The 21,291-nt window shown below is 53.0% G+C and overlaps 1 protein-coding gene and 1 long non-coding RNA gene across 3 annotated transcripts in view; one reads left to right on the top strand and one right to left on the bottom strand.

The window, feature by feature from the left end:
* The window catches only part of LRRN2 (leucine rich repeat neuronal 2), a 62,298-nt gene that overhangs the window by 3,742 nt on the left and 37,265 nt on the right, over window positions 1-21,291 (bottom strand). The window contains exon 1 of one of the 2 annotated variants that reach the window (XM_025277792.2): window positions 1,816-2,882. The exons of the other annotated variant lie outside the window; for it this stretch is intronic. The gene's annotated coding sequence lies outside the window, so the exon portion shown is untranslated. Of the gene's footprint in view, window positions 1-1,815; window positions 2,883-21,291 lie in introns of those variants that run through there. 2 annotated transcript variants of the gene reach the window in all.
* LOC123333749 lies at window positions 6,500-7,259 on the top strand. Its single transcript, XR_006551253.1, has 3 exons — window positions 6,500-6,637; window positions 6,821-6,925; window positions 7,117-7,259. It is a non-coding gene; the product is annotated as an uncharacterized LOC123333749 (long non-coding RNA).

Here is a 21,291-nt window from a genome sequence, read left to right as displayed (position 1 = left end):
TTTCTTCCGTCACAGCCCTGATCACACCATGTGGAAATGTCTCTCCAGCTGGGAACCTGTGTCATTCATCATCATGCTTACAGCCCAAGGCAGGGGCCCAGGGAGGGTTTATCATATAAATCAGTCTCTGTGGTCCCAGGGCTCCTTTCCCCAGGAGGCTGGGTCCTTGCCCCTACCCCATCTAGAATCCCAGCCACTGCTGTTCCTTCTTCATAGGCATGGACAATCCAGTCTAGATTCTCTGGAACCCAGGGCCCGGCTGCATCACCCTTGATGCAAGTCCAGCCTTGGCCTAGAACCAAGATGGGGAACTAGAGGACGCCTCCAAGCTTCATCTGACTCCCAAATGAAGGTCTGACTGGGTAGTTTTCCAGCTGTAGGCCTCAGGGGAGCACACGGTTACTAAACACCTGCAATTTGCCAGGACCCAAGGCTGTGCGTGTCTTATTTCACTTAACCATCATAAAGATTCTATAAGATATGCATTAATACTTCCAGTTTCCAGATGAAGAAACTGAGGTTCAGAGATGGTTGAAGAGTTTGTCTCAAGCCACACAGCTGGCAAGTAGCAAGAGCCAGGAATCCAGAGGGTGTGCCTTTTACACTGTCCTTCTCTGCCCCACATCTGGCCCGACCCAATCCTGGGCACCCTGAGCTGCCCTGGCCGCTGCAGCAGCAGGCTGGGTGCCCATTTGTGTCCCCTGAGGAGATGACTACTTGCCAGGGAGCTATGAGAAGCTGGGAGCTGTGTCTCCCATCACCTTCCAGGCAGGTGCCTCTCAGTCGGCCAGAGGCACTCTTTGGCTTCCTCCTCCCACTTCCAGGATGCTGGGGCTGGGAGGGGAGCAATTGGAGGCCTCTGAGCAGGGGAGCGGCATGCCTGTTTACATTTGACTACTTCCCACCTTCCTCTGCAGCTATTTCTGAAGGTGGGAAAAACAACATGACTTAAAATGCACAGAGGTTTTGCGTGGGGGGTGTGTACACTGACACATAAAACTCAGGGCAAACAAACACACATGTACAAAAGCATGCACACCTCCATCCACATGCAGAGGGGAGCCAGGGGAACTCAGCCACCCAGGCCGGTGAGTGGAGGTCAGGAGGAGGGGTGAGGCCTCCGCAGTGTGCTGTGTGGGTGCAGAGGAAGCAGGGCTGTCCCTGTCGTGGGGCTAAGACTGTGGTCCTGCCTCGCGGGCACACCAGAGGCCTCTGCCTCTTGCCCAGGCCTGACAGCAAACAGATCTTACTGTTACTTACCACTTCCTACCAGAGCACTTTGGGAAAAGCTGTTGACTTTTCTGAGCATCGGTTCCTTAGTGTAGAATGAGCTCGTCATTAGGATTGAAGGAGCTGGGTGTGGTGCACACAGAGCTCAGGAAGTCTTAGTTCTCCACATCCCCCAGGATGGGGAGGCACCCCAGCTTCAGGACTTCTCAGAGGGGAGAGAAGTTGGATCCTAGGACTTAACCAGTCCCTATAAAGCTTGCCCACTGTGGGCCCGGTGTCATCCCCATGTGGGGTGGGGAGCTGGGGGCAGAACTAAATGCCACACCTTTAAGAGTGCCACTCTGGCAGGACCAAAAATGTAAAATGATTAGGAGAGCCCAAGACAGCTCGTGAGGGAAGAGAAGGCTTCAGTGGGTGGAGAGGGCCCTGAGGTCTTGACCGAGTCCCAGGCTCCTCCTCCAGCGCCTCTGTCCCGGCGCCTCTTTCTGCTGATGCACAACGGTGTGAAGGGCATCGAGAAGCCACTTAAAAGCTCATTTAAAATGTTCAGAGACATGCCTTTCCCTCTACCCCAGGCTCACCCACCTCCTTGCCCCTGTGGCTGGGCTGGGGTGAGAGCCGGCATCTGGAGAGGGGCAGCGGCTGGATGCTTCATGTTGACATGCACCTCTGGCCCCGATGCTTGGCAAAGGCCTAGACAAGTCCTCCCATCGCTGCTGAGCTTCCAGGGTAGAACTCAGAGCTGCCCACTCACCTGCCATCACCACTTAAGGCTGTCTTGCACATGGCCCACTCATGCAGGCTTGATTAGCAGTTTCTGCAGGAGCTGCAGAGAAAGCTAATTGTCTTTTATCTATAATCTCTCCGGGTGAGCAAGAGTTCAGATTATCACGTGTGTGCTTTCCCCGAGAGCTGGATTTCAGGCTCTTGGTGGCAGGGGCCGTGTCGTGCATGTTTTTGTGTCCCCATGGTGCCAAGTGTAGGACTGGCAGAGGGTACTGGTGAGTGGATACAAAGAGTGAAGTATGTAATGCTCCTATCAATCCTGTGTGCAGGCAGAGAAGGAAGAGATCATTTAGTCTCTGGAGCAGAAGCAACTGAGGCACCTAGAGGTTAAGTGACATGTTGGAGGTTACATGGCTTCTGACGTGGTGGGGTCAGAGTTCAAACCCAGGTCTCTGACTCCATAGCCTGCCTCCCCGGCCCACGGCTCACTGCCTGGCAGACTGACGCCGGCCGGCCTGGTGGCCCAGCAAGCCTGCCTCAGCGGCCAGCCCCTCAGGGACGACCTGACCCTGTGCCCCTCCTCCCCGACGGCGACCTGAGGGGGCCCTCGGGCACCATGCCTTGATTCCTATCTACAGGGACTCCCCTGGGGACACACAGAGAAGCCCCTGCTCCTCTGTGTGGTGGCACAGACTTCAGTCTGCCTCTGTACCGGGGGCTGGGGGCTGCTGTGTGCAGACCGCTGCAGCCTTGGCCTTCAGTGAGGGGGACATGGGGGGTCTAGCCCAAGAGAAGAGAGGAGCAAAGCTTCTTTTGGAAAAGCTGGCTCTGTGAGCCCTGACGGACCCCCTCTTCCAGGCAGCTGCTCTGGACCTAGCAGAAAGTATGGAATGGACTCCACACACTTCCCACTGAACCTCAATCCTTGGCAAAGCACCGAATGAAGAATTCTGGAGAAGCTGGCATCAGGGGCACAGCGGCCCTTCTCCTGTTTCTCTGGCCCAGCACAGCCGGAGGCTCCTGCCAGCAGACAGCGTCGCTCCTCCAGATGGCCATGGGTGCAGAGTGGATCTGTCCCCCTCCCCTCCTTGCAGCCCAGCCCCCCTGGGCTGGGAGTCCTCAAGAGGGAGGAGCAGCAGGCAATGATCGATGGCCTGGCCTTCACTGCAGCTTCAGTGCCAGGGCCTCCTGAGCTGCGGAGACAGATGGGCAGCATAATTGAGTGTAGCGTTGATAAACTCCGGCCTCCTCACCGGCAGATAAGCTCTGGGTTGGGGGACATGAGGGGCGGGGGGGGCGGGCAGCGCTCCATCTGTACACCTGGCCCCTGAGAGCTCCTCCTGGGAGGGGAGCATGGCCCTCGCTCCCGCCTCCCATTTAATCACAGACAACCAGGACCTCAGGGCTGCAGGAGACCTCAGCGTTTATCTAGTCTTCCAGAGTCTAAATTCCATAAATAACTTATGCAAAGGAGGAGTGGTGAAGCAGAAGGAAGCCGGCCTCTGCGATCAGTTTTGAGTTTGGCTCTGCCGCTCACTGTGTGACCTTGGGCAAAGTCAGCGCCCCGGGCGGGGAGGTGAGGATGAGACCCCCTCACAGAGCTGCTGTGAGGACCCCGGATCGAGGTCTAGGACGTGCCTGTTCATGGCCCTCATGGCCCCCTTCCCCATTGCCCCTCCTCCCATCTTAGCTCCTACTTCTCAACTCTTACCTTTTGTAGTAAACTTTTCCTTTCTCTTATTCAGGTATTATAAGAGAGTACATAAATGGCACAAATCCCAAGTGTGCAGCTTGATGAATTTCTACATTAGCAGATACCAATATAACCACCCCTTGAACAAGAAACAAATACTTCCAAGCCCTCCTGAGGTTCCTGTGCGACGCTTCCCAGTCAATGTGCAGCTCCCGCCTGGAGTAGCCATTGTCCCGCCTGACTCTGTCACCGTCGGTCAACTTCATCTTTTAAGGACAGAACTCCCCTTCCTTCCCCATCACAACTCGAAACCACGGCTCTGGAAATATTGACTCAGGCCCTAGGGAACTCCAGAACCTCAGACTTGAAATTCACCTAATTCATCCTCCTGCTTCACAGTGACTATAGCTTCCCAGGGTCTCATTCTTAATCAGTGATCTCCAAGAAGGGAGATGCCTCTATTTCTCTTTCTTGATCTACAGTCCTACGTCTTAGGGTCCCCTCTCAGGTTGGAACCCTATGACCTGAACCCGTGAGTGCTATGCTGCCTCGGGCAAAGGCAGGATGACCTCCTGGCCCCACACCCCTGGCAGCCCTTCCCCAGAGCCCTGCTGGGCCTTGGCCTCCTCCTGGGGCAGCACTGCCAGCCCCTTTCTGCTGCCAGACCTGTAGATATTCTGATGACAGAGTCTGCGGTAGCAGGCAAGGGGACAAGCAGGGGAGCGGCCAGAGAGGAGAGGCCCAGACCAGACTCCCTCTCACTGCCCCGGGCCTCTGCACCTACCCATTTCAGAGGCTCCTCGCACTCGACGGGCCCTAAGCCCAACACCTCCCACCAAACCAGCTCAGGCAGCACCAGCACCCACCAGTCTCCAGGACTGGGAATCTCCGCCACCTTGACCCTCTCCCGCCTCACACGTGCCCACTGCAGTGCGCATGCTTACGATCCCTTCTCATCGCTTGTCTTGACTCTTACGATAGCCTCTTTTGGTGTCTCCTTCTCAGCCCTGAGTGACCCTCTTGTTCCCAAACACCTCATGCTCCCCCCAAACTAGACCTGCTATTTCCTTCCCTTCCTCAGGCCTCGCACTCAACCCACAAAACCTCTCCCCAACTTCAACTGTCAAACTCCTTTCCAGTCATTAAAAACCCATCCCAAATGCCACCTCCTTGCAACATGTTCCCAGAGTCCCTCCGAGAAAGGTGGTCATGCCCACTGCAGCCCCTGGAACCCGGAACAAACCTCCACTGTAACAGCATCTGTCTTACTGCCTGTTTTCTCAACCAGGATGCAACTTCCTGGAGGAAGGGATGGTTTGGTACTGATTTTTATCTTCTCAGAACCTAGGGCAGTGTAGAGGGTGGGAGGTATTTACAACCATGAACTATGAGCAGCAACCCATTAGTGGGTCATGAAAACAGTTTAAAGTGGATAACAATGTGCATTTAAAAATGAAATAGACAATAGAGTGCGTGGTATGTAGCTAGAGGAAGCAATGTTTTAAGAAACGTTTTTCTTTCTGTTTTATACACACACACACACACACACACTTGTACACAGTCAGATATGATGCAAAATCATGCATTTTTGCCCTTGAGTCGCAGCTATAAAAGCTTGGAAATGATGAGTCTGCAGGACCTCTCTGACTGAGGTGAGTCCCTTCAACTCTCGTTGACGCCGCAGGAAGGATGATATAAATCAGTGTCAGAGGGAAGATACAACATTCCTGAGTGCTTTGTACATGCCGGATTTCTATTTGTTGGCCCTTTACATACCTTATCCCATCCTTCCAACATCCCTGTAAGTGGGTACTTTTTACAAAAGAAACTTCAACTCAGTGGAGCCCAGGGATCAGACCCAGGTCCCACAGCTCGGATGTGGACGGGCCCGAGTGGGAACCTGGCTGTGCCTCACACACCAGCCCTTTCTGCTTCCATGATTCTGGTACCAGAAGCTGTTCCAAGAGTGGAAGATGCTGGGGAGACTGGAAGAGACCAGGGATAAAAATGGGGGGCATCTCTTGGGGAAAGGATGAGGTCCTCCCGTCCACCTTTGCCCTCTCTTCTACTTTGCAGTGAGAGGAGTCACTGTTTCAGTAAAAAACCTTTTCCTGACTTGGGAGGGAAGGGATTTGTTTCCAGAAAGAAATATGTGCATCTCCAGGTCTCTGGACTGGCCTTGGACTCTCCGGGGCCTTAGATTAGGTCAGCCGTTCAAAAGAGGGCTTTGGAGTCAGTCTGCACCTGAATCCTGGACCTTGAGTATCCCTACTCAGGCTCCTCCTTGGTAGCTGGGGAGAGACCTCCCTCATGGGGGAAATCTAAAAGAGGTGATGCCTGCCAAGCGCCCGGCATTCAGTGGAGCCCTCTTCCGCTTCCATCTCCCTGGGTTTGTCTGGGGCACAGTCTCCAGCTTCCAGGCCCCCCACGCACCAGGCCCGCCCCAGACGGCTTGCCCGTGGATGTGTGCTTCCTAGTGCGGGCAGCCTTTCCCAGGAGCTCTTCCATCTCAGGCTGATACTCCTTCTTGGTGGAGCTGCCCTCTCCTGGGTCAACTCTAAGCACTCCCTGCGGCTTCCAATCAGGGTTCTGTTTCTAGTCTTCAGGACTCTAGAAGGCTCTGGAACTCAGTCCACTTATAGATCACCAGTGTCTGACACTCTCACCCAACAAACAGCTCACTCTCGTTGGCTTAGGTGAGCAGCTCCTCCATTTGCCCAGGTGCTCCTTGGAAGGGTCGAGAGGGCCCTTCCCAGCAGCGCTGCAAGGGTCCCAGTGTGGCTGCAGCCCACAGCCAGTCTGCACTGGCCGCCAGCCCAAGGGGCAGCCAAGGCCAAGCGCCGACCTTCAGCCTCTCCCGCTCCCTCCCAGTAATTGCTCCTGCCCTTCCTAGAATCAGCCGAGGGTGCTGGGCAGCATTTCAGCAGCCCTTAAGATGCAGTGGGTCCCTGGGAGCCAGGTGCAGGCGGAAGGAGGCTTCAGAGAGAGGTGAGCAATGCTCTTTCCTGCCCCGCTGCTTCTGTACATGCAGGGGCCTTGCCCAGAAGTCCCTGTCACGCTCGTGTACCCTGGGAATTCTCTGAGGCCTCAGTTCACACTGTCCTTTTCTGAAGTCTTCCATTACCACCCCCACCCCCAGCTAATTAATCCCTTGCTCTTTTTCTCATCGAGGAACCCACATCCAGTATGATGCTCAGCTCCTGTGTCAGACTGTGAGCCCCTCGAGGCAACTCTGTGACCCCTGTGCCCAGAACTAAGGGGGAGAGAAGCACCAAGGTGAGCACAGTGGGAGTGCGCTGGGAGGGGTGCCTGGGGGGCGGGCTCGGGGCTGAGAAGAAAGACGCAGAGCCAATGGGGAACAGACCAGTTACACAAGGAGAAAGGCCAAAGCTCTTCTAACGGAAAAAGAAAATGAAATCAGAATGAAAATTGATGAGGCGGAGAGAAAAGGAGACTCGTTTCATCAGCAGGTTTGCCAGATGAAGCTCCGAGATAAATGGCGCGGCGGAAGGAGCCTCGGCCCCGGTGGGGCTCACCGCCTCCCCTCTCTGTCAGCTGTCTCGGGCAGGCCTGCGAGACAGATGGCTGCAGCCGAGCCCCGCGGAGGGCCCCCGCAACCGACCGCAGGGAGCGCGGCCTGTCCGCACGGCCTCCTCCAGGCCCGCCCTGCCCAGCCTGGGCCTGCCCCCTCCCGGGGCCCTCCCCGTCCCCTGCTTCCCCCCTCAGTCAGCACCCCCTCGTCCTGCCCCGACTGGAGCCTTTGTCAGAGGCCCCGTGTGACCTGGGCCCGCATCCAGCTTCTCTGCAGTCAGGGCGGGAGCAGAGGTCAGAGCGCGGGAAGTGGCAGAGGGCGCGGGGCGGGACAGGACTGGGTTTGCCCCTGGCCTGGACTGGCCTGGGGATGTGTCCGGGCCCCTCACCTGTGACCTAGGGGCTGGGGTACAGCGCGCTTCTAAAGCTGAGGTCCCTGGAACGGCACCATCGGCATCACCTGGAAATTTGTTAGCTGTGCAGATTCTCCAGCCCACCGCAGACCTCCAGGATCAGAGGGTGGGGCCTAGTTATCTGTGCTTGAGCAAACCCTCCAGGTGCCTCCCATGGGCTCCATGTTGGAGAACTGCTGGGCTGGATAATCTCTAAAGCGCCCCCCAGCTGAGCCTAGAATTCTGTAAACAAGAACAGTGCCAGCTAGGAATGCTTACTTAAAACTCCGCATATGATGAGCTTCATATCATTATGCTGATAGGTCAGGGTTGAGTATTCCAGACGCCTCACACCTCTGTTCTGGCCACAATGAAACTTTCTACCCAATGGGCATTAATAGAGTTGCGACTGTATGCTGGCACTATGGGCGGCTAGGGGTACAAGGTCACGGGGAGGGCAGGTGTGATCACAGATTTAAAAAATCCCCACTCTACTAAAGCATGATGAGAGTTGTCACAGAAGTACCCACCAAGGGCAACAGGGACACGGTCCAGAGGAGAAAACACAATTCTGCCTCATGAGGGACACTGGGCAAAAATTCAGAGGAAATTTCCAAAAGTCATTCAATTATGCACAAAAAATGGGTAGATCTGAAGGTATGAAATGTACCAATAAAGTTGTTTTTGTTTCTTTAGAAAACAAACCTCCCAGGGAAGTGTTGTCTAAATCAACAGGTCAACAGATGCACAGATGGTGAAAGATATTCTTTACATACTGGGGACACCAGGAACAAAGGTCCTGGGACAAAAATGATGAAGAGAGCTTCAAGAACTGAGTGGACCCCCTTAGTTTCCAACAGTGCAAGCCGTGTGAAGAGACCGGAACAGCAGGCTGGAGCCAGAAGGCACATGGTTCGCAGACAGAGGGCATGGAAGGCAGTGCCTCCCGTAGCCATCAATAACAATACCCCTTATGACCGTTCGCACCTCGCAGTTTAAATTCTTCCACCTCCATGATCCTGTGTGAGTCTCACAATAGGCTGGCAAGATCATAGATGTCATCACTCCCATTTTAATGGAAAGGATATTAAGTGACTTGCCCAGGATCATATAGCAAGCAAGTAAAAGCCACGGCTTTTAGCTTAAAGACACTGTGTGCTTCCAAATCCAGATTTATTATCCCAGAGGGACAGCAATGTTAATAATGGTAGCCATTGACTGAAGACTCTCTCAGCCAGCCTTGGGCTGGGCTCTGACGTGAGTGCTCACACTCAATGCTCAAAACCACAGCAAGATAAGGGGATTACTAGCCCCATTTCACAGATGTGAGAGGATATGTCCCTCACCCAAGAACATCCAGCTGGTAAAGCTAGGAGTCAAACAAGGTCTGGCGGCTGCCAATGCCCTTGCTCTAAACCCTGACCCCACAGCACCCTCCTCCAGCTGCCCCTGCCCAGCTCTCTTCAGGCCTGGAAAGAATGGGAAGTTTCCAGCTGATCAAATTCCCCCAAGCGTGGGCCAGCCCAAGAGAAAGACACTGGCCCCTGGCCTAAGCTGAATAGCACTTCTGGGAGAGGAAGGCCCTATCCAACCTGGCAGGGGCTTCTTGCCTCCAAGCCCATCAATGCCTTCTGAGCCCCTCAGACCCGCTGGGGGACCACGGGCTTCTAGGGCCCAGGGCCTGGTGGAGGGAAACACTTCCATCCCGTGATCAATATCAGGCATAATTCAGTGACTGCAGCAAGTACAAAGGAGTGTAGGTTAAATCAATATTTAGAAGCTTCGAAATGAAACTAATTAAGAGCAAGCCTTAATGATTTTTACTGTCTGGGCGTAAAAAAGACAAAAAGCCTGCCTCTATTTCACGATTCCACCTTAGTAGCCTGTAATCGTTTGGGAAGAGCGGAAGGTGAAAAGGGATTTGAGCCAGCCCCACTTTCTTCATTGGAGGAGAGGGGAGTGCCTCGTCCTTGGCAGAGGAAGCCACGGAGGAGAAAATGGGTGGGATGCAGCACAGGATGCAAACAGCATTGCAGAAGTCCACTGGACCCTTATGGATTGACCTGTGTCCCCCACAAAAGATACAACGAAGACCTACTCCTAGATCCTGTGCATATGACCTTAATTTGGAAACAAGGTCTTTGCAGAGGTAATCAAGTAAAGATGAGGTTATATTAGGTTGCTGCTGCTGCTACTAAGTCGCTTCAGTCGTGTCCGACCCTGTGCCACCCCATAGACGGTAGCCCATCAGGCTCCCCCGTCCCTGGGATTCTCCAAGCAACAACACTGGAGTGGGTTGCCTTTTTCTTCTCCAATCCATGAAAGTGGAAAGTGAAAGTGAAGTCGCTCAGTCGTGTCCGACTCTTAGCGACCCCATGGACTGCAATCCAGCAGGCTCCTCTGTCCATGGGATTTTCCAGGCAAGAGTACTGGAGTGGGGTGCCATTGCCTTCTCCGATTATTAGGTTAGGGTGGGCCCTAATCCAATACTGGTGTCCTTGTAAGAAGAGATGAACTTGGACACAGACACGGAGACACAGGGAGAATGCAATGAGGTGATGAAGAACGCAAATGAAGCGCTGCAGCTCTGAGCCGCCGAAGACAGCACCAAGGGCTGGGGGGGAACCTCCCCTCCAGGCTGCAGAAAGACTACACCCTGCCGCCCAGCCAACATATCGATTTCAGGTTTCCAGCCTCCAGAACCCGAGGCAATTCAGTTACTCTTGGTTAAGCCATCCAGTCTATTTTGTAGTACTTTGATATGGCAGCCCCAGCAAACTTATGCTGGGATCCTAGATTCTGGCTGTCACTCTACCACTTACTAACTGTACAAGCTTGGCAAAATGCTTAATCTCCATGAGCCTCAGTTTTCACTTCTGAGAAATGGGGATAAGACTAGTGCCTTCTGTCATTTGTCCAGAGAGAGATCTGGTTTAGATCTAATGAAAACATGAGTGTGAAATATGCTATGGACTGCGGTATACCATCTAGGCTTAACTGCTAGTGGAAAAAATCTGGGAATAACTCAGGAGCTGTCTGTCAAATGGGCAGGAAGGTCCTTGCCAGCTCACAGGGCTGGTTTAAAAATCAAATCAGATCATAGGCGTTAGGTGTCTTTGCCTCATTAGCAATATTATATACATGAAAGGGATTCTTAGTGTTGTTCTCAACAGGGATTCTATTTGTTGCCCACTTGGCCCTAGTTTTCTTATCTGTAAAATGAAAGGGTTGGACAACATTAAGATATTTTTCTAAATCAATTCCTTATACATATATATGTTGATATATATTTGATATATACGTATATATTTAAAGTGGGGGCTTCCCTGGTGGCTCAGAGGTTAAAGCATCTGCCTGCAATGCGGGAGACCTGGGTTCGAACTCTGGGTCGGGAAGATCCCCTGGAGAAGGAAATGGCAACCCACTCCAGTATTCTTGCCTGGAGAATCCCATGGACAGAGAAGCCTGGTGGGCTACAGTCCACGGGGTTGCAAAGAGTCGGACACGACAGAGCGACTTCACTTTCACTTTCTTTCAAGATGTTTTCCTAAATCAATTCCTTATACATATATATGTTGATATATATTTGATATATGTGTATATATTTAAAATAGTACACCTTAGCATCCTAACTTCGTTCTCATCCCAGCAGCCCAGGACAATGCAGAGGGGGGCCAGCTAAGTGCTGTGGTGAGGGACAGGAGTGCTGGGCTTTGCACCCTTTTGCCCCCTATTGCCTCAGGGAGGGAGCCGAGCCCTTTTCCTCTGTCCTCACTCAAGCTTACCAGGCATGAAAGGAACAGGAAACCACGCAGGCAGCAAATAAAATCTCTATCGATCATGAGATGGCTGGCATCCCAGGTCCAGCTGGCTCAGAGCTGGTCAACTTAAATAAATGTTCCTAATGATCCACTCGTACTTAACGCTAGAGCTGAGTCTTGTTAAAGCACAGTGAAACGGGGCAGCCGACCGCGGGGCTGCTGCTCTGTCAGGGCCTTGTCCAGGGCTCCAGGGGGTGCAGCTCTCAGGTGACCTCTCGGCATTTTGGAAGGAGCTGCACTTTGCAGCAGTGGGGTTCTCAAATGGTGGGACCAACCTTCTTGCCATACGATGACCAATATTCTTCCCAGATGGGCATCAGTGTGGTGAGTGAGCATGTGTTTGCACGCCCTCACAGGAAGGGGAACATTAGCAGCACCACATGAAAGTCGCCACCACGAGGCAGCCACCTGGGGTTGACACCACGCTGGTGGTCGCCCCGCCTGCAGCACACCGTCTCCATCAGTTTCACCCCCTGTTGTCGTCCTCAGCTGTGACCCCAGGACCCCTCACTCACTGTCTTCACCACTCATCACTGTGAACACCTTTCACCAGCATCATCATCCCTGCATCCACTGCCTCAATCCTGGTCATCGTAAGTACCCTGATCATCCTAAGATTTGTTCAGGTTCATCCCTGTGACTTGTACACCATCTGAAAGAGATATGGATTTTGCCATTGGGAAATACAGATGAAGAGACCCTACCCTGTAAGGCTAACATGAGCATGAGTGGATTCACATGTACACCCTAAAAGCAGCATGAATGTGGTACTAGGGGAAGGGAAGTGGGGCTGGGAGTATAAACGGGGACAGGCAACCAGAGCTTCGCATTCTCCTTGGGGGAAATAAAAATGATCACTCTTTGCCTCCTGTTATCTCTGTTTTTCAACTCCGGCTGCACCAGAGATTCATATGAGGATCTTTTAAAATATACTCATATCTGCATCTCACTCCAGACCAATTAAACCAGTCTCTGGGGGTACAATGCAGGCATGGAAGGAAAACTCCCCAGAATTTATTTGCATGTAGATTTTACATAAAAAACAAATCTGTAAAATAAAGTTGAACTCCGTGGTTGTTGAAGCATTTAGGGAAAATGTACTAATACCAGCAATTTACTTTAAAATGCAGGAAAAATAAGATGGATTGATGGATGGGAGGAGATGTGATAAAGCAAGTCTCATCCAAGGTTAATGGTAGAATCTAGGTAGTGGGTATATGACTGCTCAGTGTTAAATTCTGTCAACTTTGTTGTGATACAATATTTAAAATTTTTCATAATAAAGTAGAGGGGGAAAATACCCAACTGGTTTTGCTGAGAAGCACTGCACCTAACGGAAAATTCCATAAGCAAGTGAACGTCTCTTTCCTCCACCCTCCATGTGTGAAAAAACACCCTACCCTTTTCTCATCAGACTCACGGACTCTCTACCAGTGTTTCCCGGCCCTCTCTGGGTCTCGGCACACACAGACAAGGGTATTTGGGTGGTCACCAGGGGAGATGGAGAGGCTGCCCATAGGAGCCGGTGGCTGGGGAGATACCAGCTGCCCAGGCCTCGAGGGGCTGCCCCAAGTGCCAGGGCGGGGCCCAGGACCACTGCCACGCCGGCAGGCCAGCTCTGTTCTGCCATGTCCCCAGGTCTCCCCTTTCTAAAGCCTCGGCTAGCGTTCTTGGCAGGGATTAAACCCTCTCCCAGGAACACCAGGGTATACTGTAGTGTGTGTGTGAGTGTGGTGGGGCAGACACTGTGGGCAGGGGCCAGGCCTGTGGTGTGTGTGTGTGTGGTGTGTGCGTGTGTGCCTGGTGTGTGTGCCTGGTGTGTGTGCGTGACTGTGTGCCTGGTGTGTGTGCGTGTGACTGTGTGTGTGCCTGGTGTGTGTGTGTGTGTGTCTGGTGTGTGTGTCTGTGGTGTATGTGTCTGGTGTGTGTCTGTGGTGTGTGTGTCTGTGGTGTATGTGTCTGGTGTGTGTCTATGTGTGTGTGTCTGGTGTGTGTCTATGTGTGTGTGTCTGGTGTGTGTGTGGTGTATGTGTATGTGGTGTGTGTGTGTCTATGTGTGTGTGTCTGGTGTGTGTGCATGTCTGGGGTGTGTGTGTGTGTCTGATATGCATGTGTCTGGTGTGTGTGTATGTGTCTGTGGTGTGTGTATATGGTATGTGTCTGTCTGGTGTGTGTGTCTGGTATGTGTGTATCTGGTGTGTGTGTGTGCCTGGTATGTGTGTCTATATGTGTGTATGTCTGGTGTGTGTGTCTGTGGTGTGTGTGTCTATGTGTGTGTGTGTCTGTGGTGTGTGTGTCTGTCTATGTGTGTGTGTGTCTGGTGTGTGTGTCTGTCTATGTGTGTGTGTGTCTGTCTATGTGTGTGTGTGTCTGGTGTGTGTGTGTGTCTATGTGTGTGTGTGTCTGTCTATGTGTGTGTGTGTATGTGGTGTGTGTGTGTCTGGTGTGTGTGCCTGGTGTGGTGGACGCTGCGGGCAGGGCCAGGCCCCCGCCTCATCTGTATGCTCCTCCAGGCCGGCTGGCCCTGCCGGGAGAGCGCCATGGCAACACCACGCTCTTTAAACACAGGAGTCTGTGCCGCCATCGCAAAGCAGCATTAGGCAATTTAATTAAGGAGCTGGCAGCAGACAAACTTTGTGAGTTAAAGGCATTTTATTAAATCCCATTGTATTATGCAGCTCGGTTCCCCCAGGAGCTGCAGAGCTGGGGGAGGACAGAGGAGAATTTGCTGGTGTTTCTTTCCTCTTCTTTGCTTTTTTCTGGCCCCCCTTCTGCTTCATGAATGCATTCACTGAGCGTAGGGGCCCCCGGCCGCGACTGCCCATTCCCCGGGGCCCGAGCGCCAGGCCCCGGCAGAGAGTCTGCTGGCTGCAGTCTGGGCTGCAGGGCCAGGCCTCCAACCTCAGTCTCGAGATCATACAACTAGTAAGGGGCAAGAACCAGTGGTCTTAACAACCCCATTTTATATATTTATAAACTTATATATATATGCATGGGGCTTCCCCAATGGCTCAGTGGGTAAAGAATCCACCTGCAATGCAGGAGATGTGGGTTCGACTCCTGGATTGGGGAGATCCCCTGGAGAAGGGCATGGCAACCCACTCCAGTATTCTTGCGTGGAGAATCCCGTGTACAAAGGCGCCTGGAGGGCTACAGTCCAAAGGGTTGCAAAGAGTTGGACATGACTGTGATTACAGACACACATATATGCAAATGCATGTGTGTATATATGTATATGCAGTATATATAATTATTACTTATATATAAATAACGCTTTTCAGATATAATTCATGTGCCACAATTCACAATCACATTATATTTGAGAGGTAAATTCAGTGGCCGGATTTGCCACCAAGTTCAAGGATATTTTATTCTTACCAACAGGAAACTCCTCTTGGAAGGGCATCCAGCTGTCTGAGCAAACGGAGCCGCAGCCCGGCCACGGGCTTCCTGGAAGTCAGTGGGGCCCACCTTCTCCCAGCCTCCACCTCTTTCTTCACCACTGCCCTCTCTCCTTGCCCCTCTCCCACCTTGCAGGTCATCCATCATTCCTCTCTGCCCCCACCAGCTCCTGATGCTGCCATCTGGCTGGGGGTCTCCTCTGCTTCCACACCCTTGCCCCCACCTGGCAGAGACTGGGTGCGGCTGCAGCCCAGGTCAGCCCTTGGAGAAGTCCCCAGAGGGGTGGCCGTGTGTGTGCAGTCCAGGGATGACGGAGCTGGCTGCAGTGGAGGCCCAGGTCCACTCTGCCCCCATGGGAATCTCCCGAAGAAAGCAGCTCCACCACTTACCAACTAGGGGACCCCCCTCCCTGAACCCCAGATCACTTGTAAAACGGGATAAGAACATCTTCTCTGAGTTTTAGCAGGTACAATTTAATGAACACTTACTCTGTCCTGGGCCTTTCCTAAAGTTTCTCTCTTCTCTAACCCATGTGAACAGCCCTCTGAGAGTGGCAGGTATACGCACTGCAGGGGAAACGGGGGCTCAGAGAAGTGAAGCCACCGCCCAGGCCCCACAGCTGGCATGTGCAGAAGCCACGACACACGTCCAGCCCGTGACACTGGGCCCTGACTCCTCACACCACGTGCCAGGCCGCGAGGGAGCCCACTTGTGGATGGTGGAGGTGTTCACAGTGCTCCTCGACCGAAACCTCCAGAATAACAGAAGCAAGGGTCTTCTCCCCAACACAGTTCTGCTGTGGCCTGGCCAGCTTTCTCCCACTGACAAAAGAACAAGCACTCCAGGGACTATACCCCCTCCCTTCTGCCGGAGCAGCTCAGGCTGCACACATGTGAGAGTGCGTGTGTGTCTGTGTGTGTGCATATGTGTGAGGGAGAGGCACAGAGCTGGCCAGGTGAACCAGCTCAGAGGGGAGCAGATACAGAGGCTATTTTATTTTATTTATTTTTTTACCACTTCTTGCTCTCCTGGGCTCAAGGCCTGAGTGGTGCCAGCTCGTTTTCCCAGGGAATTAACAAGGGAACATTCTTCTCTGTAATAATGATAAAAAATAATAATAATTAACACAGCTGTGGCTTATATTTCTCCAGCGTCTCTCTCCCCAGATCTCAAAACTCTGGGCAAATAGCAAATCTGCTGGCTTTCCAGTCATAGCCACGAGCCTGGGAAGCCTCAGGCCCTGCCAGATTTCCTGTCTGCTCCAGCTGGGCAGCAAGGCAGGTGCACAGGAGACTGTTCCAGAAGCTGCCCCCTCAGGTCACTAGCGGAGCTGGGAAATGACCTCCGGTGCCCTGCCTTCTCACTCCTTCCCATTCTGGGCTCACCCTGTGCCCAGGAGGTGAGCAAGGAAGTGGGGTGTCAGCTGTCTTTGCCCAACCTTGAAAGGTGACCCCCTCTCCGGGCTCCTAACACAGGGGCGCTGCCTTCGGGAGGATGGCCCCCGTTCCTCCAGGAAACGGAGCCACGTCCGGCAGGTCTGGTCCCTGCAGAGAAAGGCTGATGGCTTTTTCTGGTCCCAGCCAGGAGCCATTACACACCAAATGTCTAGTTTAAACAAGTGATTAGGCAGCTCTATTACAAGCGCACGTGCTTCCCGCCAGGGAGGGAGAGGAACATCCAGAGGTGGCCGAGGGGGAGGAGCAGGTCCTCAGAGACTTGCGGCAACGGCTGTCTGCTCCAGAGCAGTCTTCAGGGAATTCAGGGCAAGGAGAGTTCCCAAGGTCCCGAGAGCCGACATCCCGACAGACTTTTAGACACAGAGCCCACTCCCAACTGCCCAGGCAGCCCACCCAGCCCTCACAGACGTGAAGGCCTCGGCAATTTAAATACAGAGAAGCCAGAACTCTCAAGCAGTCTGTGGCTTCGCTTCCCCAAAGACACACTTGAAAAGCAATTACTGGATTTGAGCAACACTTCCTTTGCTCTCTCTAGGAGCCATAGGATGAGGAAAGGGTCAGAAGGGTAAACACAGTCAGCAGCTGTGTTTATCATAAACACGCCCCCCGCATCTCCAGAGAGAAAGCCTGCTTAATCTTGAGTCCACAGCTGGACTGAAGAGCCTGGCAAATACCTGAAATCGTGTGTGTGCATGTGAGTGTGGGCATATGGGTATGTTTCTCCTTGAGTGGGGTCTATGGCCCCAAATGTTAAGGACCACTGCTCTATTCCTGGGTCAGTTCTGAAGAGGATGGACTGGCCCCTTTCCATAAAATTCTCTTCATCTTTCAGAAACCAGCAGTGGATTTTGAGGCCTGGATCCCACCAGCTTGAGGAAGGGGTCTAGGACAACTCTGGGGACACAGCAGAACAACCGTGACAGGGACGCTTTGCCCAGGCAGCGCTGTGGCCACCTCCAATCGAGCGGCGGGGAGGAAGTGCCTTCCTCGTCACCTTTTTCCTGCAGTGACAGCCCCATATCTGCTGTTCTCTGTCACCCCAGTGACAGCCTTCTAATGACAAAGGCAGCAGCAAAGCCATATAAATCCCTCCAGAACCCCAGCGGCTAGATGAAGAACAGGCAAGGAACCTGGCACCAAATGCTTTACACAGCAGCATGGAGAGCACAGCCTTCAGAATAGGAAAGACTTGAGCTCAAATCCTACTTCTGCTTCTTCCTAGCTGTGTGACCTTGAACAAATTACTTATCCTCTCTGAGTGTCAATTCCTACATCTGTAAAATGGGAATAATGTCTCACAGGGTTATTGAGGATTCAGTGAGGTGGTTGCTGTTCAGTCGCTTAGTCATGTCTGACTCTTTGTGACCCCATGGACTGCAGCCTACCAGGCTTTCCTGTGCTTCACCATCTCCTAGAACTTGTTCAAACTCATGTCCATTCAGTCAGTGTTGCCATCCAACCATCTAGTCAAAGTTATAGATATGAGAGTCAGACCATAAGAAGGCTGAGTGCCAAAGAATTGATGCTTTTGAACTGTGGTTTGAGAAGACTCTTGAGTCCCTTGGACTGCAAGGAGATCCAACCAATCCATCCTAAAGGAAATCAGACACATCCTGAATATCCATTGGAAGGACTGATGCTGAAGCTCTAATACTTCGGCCACCTGATGCAAAGAGCTGACTCATTGGAAAAGACCCTGATGCTGGGCAAGAGTGAAGGCAGGAGGAGCAGGGGACAACAGAGGATGAGATGGTTGGATGGCATCACTGACTCGATGGACATGCATTTGAGTAAGCTCCAGGAGTTGGTGATGGACAGGGAGGCCTGGCATGCTGCAGTCCATGAGTTCGTAGAGTCGGACACAACTGAGCAATTGAACTGAACTGAGTGAAGTAATACTTACAAAAAATCTGGCACAGCGCTGGCGCACAGCAGGAGTTCAACAAATGAGCTCTATATCCCCGCAGACGTGGCCATGACATGCACACCTACACCCTCTTGCTTCACTAGTGCAGTATCCGAGAAAAAGGGCCCCAGGGGAGAATGGCTTTTTGGTAACATGTGAATGGGCCAGAAGCTTCTGCTGCCCACATTGCCCAATCTCCCGATCCTTCATGCGCCCCTGGGGTCCCCTTCTCCTCTGGGTGCTCCATCTGTCATTCAGTCCCTCTGCCTCAGCTCTCTCCTTGTGATGAGGGAGGCCACCAGCTCTCCTTGACCAAATGCAGACCCCCGGCTGCTTGAGCAGCAGCCCCAGCCCCAGCCGTCCCCACCCCCCTCTGCAGGGCCTCCCCTCCTCTCATTTCCTGAGCTGAATAGGAACTGGATGTTCCCTTCTGTGCCTGCAGGCCTTTTAACTCACTCTGGAATGCTCTGCTATTCGCTGCTGGGTAAACTCTTAATTACCGTCCATCATCAGCTCGACTGTCACCTCCTTTGTGACATCCCTGCCCTCCATCCTCTCCCTCCCCCAGCACCAACCCCAGCTGAGCAGCAACCATGGGGTGGCTGCCTCCTGGGCCTGAGTTTCTCCAGGACAGGGGCTGGGCCTGCTCCACCCTGGTTTCCCCTTCACCTCACACGGGGGTTGGCACATGATCGGTGCTCAATAAATGTGGGTTGCAGAGAAGGCAATGGCACCCCACTCCAGTACTCTTGCCTGGAAAATCCCATGGACTGAGGAGCCTGGAAGGCTGCAGTCCATGGGGTCGCTGAGGGTCGGACACAACAGAGCAACTTCACTTTCACTTTTTACTTTCATGCATTGGAGAAGAAAATGGCAACCCACTCCAGTGTTCTTGCCTGGAGAATCCCAGGGAAGGGGGAGTCTAGTGGGCTGCCATCTATGGGGTCGCAGAGTCGGACACGACCGAAGTGACTTAGCAGCAGCAGCAGCAAATGTGGGTTGGGGGTAAAAGAACAAGTGGTGTGACTGCCCATGCCTGGCAGTGGGGCTGACCTTAACAGGAGGCTTCCTGAAAAGGGACAGCCCCTCATTAAAAGGTGGCCAGCTGGGGCTCTGATGGGGGAGGTCTAACCCCACGTCTAGACTACACGAGCAGTGGGTGACAATTAGAAGGCGGATCTGCACGTGCCTATTTCAAGCCATGGGGCCAGGGCACAGGGTTTCTGCCAATCACTGTAGACCCTTCTCTACCTTGCACCTGCATCAGGAGGAAGCAGATGTGAAGGGAGAGAGGAGGGGAATTAACCATCAGGAACACTGGCAGTGTTAGGGCAAGCTCTGAGAGGCTGGCATCCTCCGCTCACTTCACAGGCGAGGACATTGAGGCTCAGAAGCAACTCACTGGCCCAGAGCCAGGCAAGAAGCTGCAGAGAGCTGAAACCGGAGCCAAGATGGTCCCGCTCTAGAGCCAGAGCTCTTTTCTTCCCAAGACGCTGTCTTCTGCAGAAATCATAACATAGCACCCAGAGGGAAGAGGAATGGAGAAAGGCTCACACTGAAAGGCTGTGCATGCATGTGCGTGCCTGTGTGATATTTCTCCTTCATCACCAATGAAGAGAGAATGGATGGAGGAAGGTCTGGACAACCTCTGCTCCCACATGTCCGGATGCGGGTCAGGGGATCCCCACGGGGCTCAGGGTCACAAGGAGAGCCTCCGGGCAGCTGTCACCATTTCCCAGTGCTGGTGGGGATGGCTCTCTCGGCACAGAGACGCACAACCCAGGGGCTTCAGCCCACACTTGTTTCTATCCCAAGTCTCAGCCCCAAAAGGATGGGCAGGAAGCGTGGGGAGGAGGAGGGAGCCCTTCAGGGTGAGAGGAGAGGGGACTCCAGACACAGGGGTGAAATGAAGGAAGGAGCCAGGGGCCAGCTGCTTGGATGGAACCAGCCCACCTCAGATTTCAGTACCTTTATTTTCTATCAGAAACATGTGATCCGGAAAATCTTGAGACTCCTGTGTTTTGTTTTGTTTTGGTTTTTTAGCATGTGCACTATCATTTTTTTTTTTTAATATTTAATGCTCCTTTTCAAAAATCTACTCGTTTCTGTTGAAACTGACAGGAAATCAGGACTGTAGGCACCTAGTTAGTGCATGGCTGGGGGCGCAGTCCCACGGGGACCCTGCAGGAGTTGAGGGAGGGTTAGACGCAGAGAGGGGGAGACAGAGGACCGCAACCACACCAGAGTGAACAGCAACTGTGGAGCGTGCCAGCTTTCCTTGCACATGGGAACTGCTTCAGATCCAGGTCAACTTCATGGGCAGCTCCGGCACCTGGATTCAGAGCCAGGGCCCTGCAGCAGCTGGGCAGTTTTCACAGCTCCTGTTCGGGTGCCAGGAGGGCGGCTGGCTTGCCTCCCGCTGGAGTGGAGGCGCCATGGAGCCTGTGGTGACCGCAAGATCCTGACTCCAGGTGCAAAAGGCGCAAGGAGGCAAAAGCAAGGCTAGCAAGTTAAGGAGAAAAGAAGACCTTGAGGGGCCTGGTGTGGCAGGGTTAATCGCTTCTTTCCTTCAAGAGAGATTTCATGCCACGTTGAATAAATAAAACACTACGCAACTGCAGAAGAGCGGTTCCGCAGCGCATTAGATACCACCACACTCTTTCCCATCTGTCGGTCGCCATCACGGTGACTGATGACTTATCAAAAACCACACTGACATTTCCAAATGAGATGTTTTGATAGAAGTGCCATTCAACAGGGCCAAAAAAGCCAGATAGAACCTGAATGTAAATGAGGGGCATTTGTCACCTTTGTCTCACCTATTTAAAGGTTTCTAGTCTGACAACAAGTCCTCCAGGAGAGAGCTCAGGAGAGGGGGGTATGAGAGAGGTGGATGAGAAGATGGGCAGGTGAGAGGGAAAGAAGACTACAATCCTGTAAGAGCCCAAAGGAAGAGGAGGCCCGCCCCCGGGAACAGCAGGAAGTCAGGGCAGCAGAGGCCAGGAGACGGCTCTGACTTTCATGCTGAGTCACTGGGTGATGCAGCAGAAACAAGCAGCTGCGAAAACCTCAGCCTGCACTGTCCAACATGGCAGCCCCCATGGCCACTGAACACGTGAAATGTGGCCAGGCC

This window comes from Bubalus bubalis, chromosome 5, assembly GCF_019923935.1.
Source record: "Bubalus bubalis isolate 160015118507 breed Murrah chromosome 5, NDDB_SH_1, whole genome shotgun sequence".
In the NCBI taxonomy this organism is placed as follows: Eukaryota; Metazoa; Chordata; class Mammalia; order Artiodactyla; family Bovidae; genus Bubalus; species Bubalus bubalis.
This window is presented reverse-complemented; position numbering and strand designations above follow the sequence as displayed.